This window comes from Hippocampus comes, unplaced genomic scaffold (genome assembly GCF_001891065.2).
Source record: "Hippocampus comes isolate QL1 unplaced genomic scaffold, H_comes_QL1_v1.1 scaffold4, whole genome shotgun sequence".
Lineage (NCBI taxonomy): Eukaryota > Metazoa > Chordata > Actinopteri > Syngnathiformes > Syngnathidae > Hippocampus > Hippocampus comes.
In genome coordinates this window covers 471414-475344 of record NW_017805380.1, presented here as the reverse complement: position 1 = coordinate 475344, position 3931 = coordinate 471414, and the positions used below count along the sequence as shown (strand labels likewise).

The window sequence follows — 3931 nt, the reverse complement described above, 5'->3', positions numbered from 1 at the left end:
ACTCCTCCACCCCCGAAAGCTAAGGCGCGCCCCCACCCCGAGCAAACACAACTTTATGTCTCTATAACGTTTGCCGCCGACGCGCAAACAGACGCACACCTGTTGCACATCGAATAGCGCACACGCTTCTTGTGTTGTGTTTGCAAAACACGCGCACGTATGGATTCTCGCGCGCGCATCAACGGAGGCCATACTCGATGCGACGGCCGCCGTCGGCTTGAACTGTTTGCGCTCCCAACAACACGTTCTGCCGCAACGCCGGTGACAATCTGTCGCTCTCGAGACGAGGCGTAGCGGTCGAAAAAAACCTGGCCCACCACCTCCTGCCATTATCGTCAGGCCATTCTAACAATAGCCTTTTGGTTTAACCAGATGACTTTAATGAGAGCGGATCCTTCAACAGTATTTACACCGGCGCTGCGGTTAATTGCGGCTAATTTCATCCGTCGCCACCCATCTCACGTTTGCTCCTTTCGCCTCGTTTAACCTGCGTGATTCAATCAGGCTGTCTCCTCACCTGGAATTCATCAAGACAACATGGGTGGAGGCTCATGCTACAGTGGAAGGGTAGGGGTTGGGTGTAGAAGAAAAAAAAAAAAGGAGTCAACAAGGAGTCATGTTACGCTTTTGCTATCTGAAGCTTTGCTTCCAGCGGATGGAAACGTTGAAGCAAATTTTCTTGATCGACAATGAGAAAAATGGCAGCACGGTGGTCGAGTGGTTAGCTTTTGTGGAGTTTGCATCAATCCCCGAGCTCGTGTGGATTTTTCTTCAAATACTTAAGCTTCCTCTCACATTTCGAAAACACGCACGATAGATTCATTGAAAACTCGAAATTGTCCTTTTATGGTCCTTGGGCGATTCTGTAGCGAACAATCCTGGGTGTAGTGCACCTCTCATGCAAAGCCAGCTGGGATAGGCGCCAGCTCTCCTGGAACGTGAGGTGTGTCGAAAAAGTTCCAAGACTCGTGCCACAAAAGATATTTCAACTCCCATTAGTTGCTTTGCCCTTCGCTACGGGCCAGATGATCTCGTCAAAGAGGTGAGAGTTGTGGCAGGAGAACTCGTGACTGCTACGCCGTGACAACGGGGGTGCTCACGATGCCTTGAGCATCTGACAGTTCCTGGCTGAGAAACACATCATTGTGCTGGAGCGCCCTCTCGACTCACTTTTCTCAATGTGATTTACTTTCCTCTTTTCCAATCATCTTTTGGACTGGACACCTTCTTCCGAGCTCCCTTCTTGGAGATCCTCCCGGAAAGCCTCTTAACAGTTGATTCAATCTTGTTTCTGTCACTCAGTCAGATGGTATCAAGTTGTAGTCGGCAACTTTGGCGAACTCCGACACCTTTATCGGTTTCATCGGGTAAAACAAGCGGCAGACGCATGGCCTGCAGCTTGCACGTGCACATAAAGATGTGCAGCGTTGACACAGCGGCAAGTGGATATTAGCTCCAGGCAGCATGAGTGTCGTCATAAAAACTGCTCTGGCAAAGACAGGTGCGTCTGAGTGTTTGCGTGTGAGTGTGTGCATCTCGGGTGCAAACACCGCGCAGCAGGGCCAGATGTGCAGCTCATGAATGTTTTACGACCAAAACAGAGCTGCGTCTTATCTCCGCTGAGCAAACACGCGGCCGGGCGTTATCTCACTGATCGTCAGTGCTCAGAATACAACCGGAGCCTTCTAAGGAACTAATAATGTGAATGAAACGTCAAAGTGTCGTCACCATTGAAACTTTATTAATTGTAATGGTGATGTTTTAAGCTAAAAAAACAAAAAGAGAGCTAGCCACTGTATAATAGAACCAAATGAAACTCATATCTTAACTGTTTGCAAGCTTCTTTGCTCTCTGTTGGACTGAAAATTGTGATTGTGACTTGTGAACTGAGCTACCAGCTAGCATGTGTTGCGTCAGTATGAGAGACGCTTACTCTCCCACAAGTGTGGCCAGTCTGCGTTTGTCTATGAAATCTGAACAAAAAAAAAAAAACTTTTCCAACACTCTTACTTCATTCCAGATGACCTTGTGGAAACTATTCAAATGAAAAGACAAAATGAGGTGAATTAGAAAAGCAGACACTCACCGAAGGCTCGAATTGTTGGCTAGCGAATTGTTGGCTAGCTCAGGGTAAAATGAATTTGTTTTGAAACTGTTCCTCTCTTCTGCTAAGACTTTTATTGCAAGAATAAGATTGTCAACAGCGACGGTGGGGATATTTGTCAGTCGCCGGTCATTGCGAGAGCTGCGGGCAAGCCGTTGTATTTTTTCCAAGTCCTCGAGCAGCTCACCCAAAATGCGCTACTTTAGTCGCAAACCACAAGCACATGAAACAGCTTCACAGCATTCAACACCGCGTGCCTAACCTGAAGAAGCGACCGCCCGCAGCTGAATCGGGAGGTCAGCGGTTTGTTTGTTCTTGCCGTATCTAAGGAACTCTCGGCATTTCTCAGGTGGGCTTCACGCTAGCTTGCGAAGAAACGGCACACTCTCGCACTCAAGTAACAGTACACTCAACCTGTCCAGACTGTCTTGGTGCGAGCTGAGAGCCAAGCCTCGCACTTACGTGTGACATGAGGCTGTCACTGATTCATAAAAGTGGGGGAGCATTCCAGGGCTCTTCGTAGGTCAACAAGCAAATGCTTCAAGGAAAAAGGCCAGTACAGTGAACCTTATAGAAATCCATCCATCCATTTTCCGATCCGCTTTATCCTCACAAGCGTCGCCGGGGGGTGCCGGAGCCTATCCCAGCTGTTTTCAGGCAGTAGGCGGGGGACACCCTGAACCGGTTGCCAGCCAATCACAGCGCACACACACAGACGAACAACCATCCGCGCTCACACTCACATCTTGGGACAATTTAGAGTGTTCAATCAGCCTGCCATGCATGTTTTTGGAATGTGGGAGGAAACCGGAGTACCCGGAGAAAACCCACGCAGGTACGGGGAGAACATGCAAACTCTACACAGGAAGGCTGAAGCCACCATCTTGTGGCATCCATAGGCAATTCGAAACCTTTTTGCCGCTGACAATTACCTGCGGATTTTTAGCTATCCGCGATAGGGCTCGGCCTTTCGTTTCTGTGAATAACGGGAAGACTCTAATTTCTTCAAATAAAAGTGCTCTTATAATATTTGCTTCATGGCACATAGAATGAGAAATATTTGCATACATATTAGAACCACAGATGCTATGTAATTATAAACCTGATCACAACTCCTGTTTTGGGACACGAGAAGCAACAAGGCATAAAAAAAAAAAAAAGGATACAACAATCAAAGGAATGCATTCATTGATTGTTGGGAACTTTCATCACTGATCTGCATCTCTCCTAGTAGACCTTAGGCACCAAGTGGTGCTACACGGAAGTGGGGCAACTCTAAATTCGGACTTTCGGAAGTAAGAAAAACAAAAACACAACTTTTGACGAACACAGAAAAGTTTGCATGTGCAAAATGTGAGCGCTAGTAAGTAGGGGAGTGCCTGTATACATGATAACCCCCGAATAAAAATCTTAAATATCTGTGGGTGTGAACGATGAGCCGTGATATGGGGGGTGTTTTTGGAGGGGGGCTGGGGGGAATTCTACTAATAGGAAGAGGAAGGTATGAAGGTACAGTAAATACTTGGGAGGGATAATAAAGCAACTCGTGTGTTTGCATTTGCCAGGAAAGCATTCGTGAGTTCCAGCAAAGCCTCGTGGAGCAGAGTCTGGAAAGTCCGGGCTGACTCAACGCGGCGTCACCCTTCCAGAATGCAGCGAGCCAGCACAGACGACGAGCGAGAAAAGCAGACAGCGAGGCAGCAGGCGCGCTGTCTGAAAACGCAGCTGAGGTATTATTAGAAGCGTTCATGTTTTCTGGCTGCTTTAACCTCGCAGGCAGCTGCCCCCTCAGCAGGCGCGTCCCCCCCCCCCACCCACCCCATCCCT

At 48.2% G+C, this 3931-nt stretch overlaps 1 long non-coding RNA gene across 4 annotated transcripts in view; it reads left to right on the top strand.

Moving 5' to 3' along the window:
- Positions 1-3931, top strand: part of LOC109517510 (uncharacterized) — a 183758-nt gene that overhangs the window by 20830 nt on the left and 158997 nt on the right. For all 4 annotated transcript variants that reach the window (XR_002168558.1, XR_002168557.1, XR_002168560.1 and 1 more), the window contains exon 3: positions 3670-3834. This is a non-coding gene — a long non-coding RNA (uncharacterized LOC109517510). The remainder of the gene's footprint in view (positions 1-3669; positions 3835-3931) is intronic.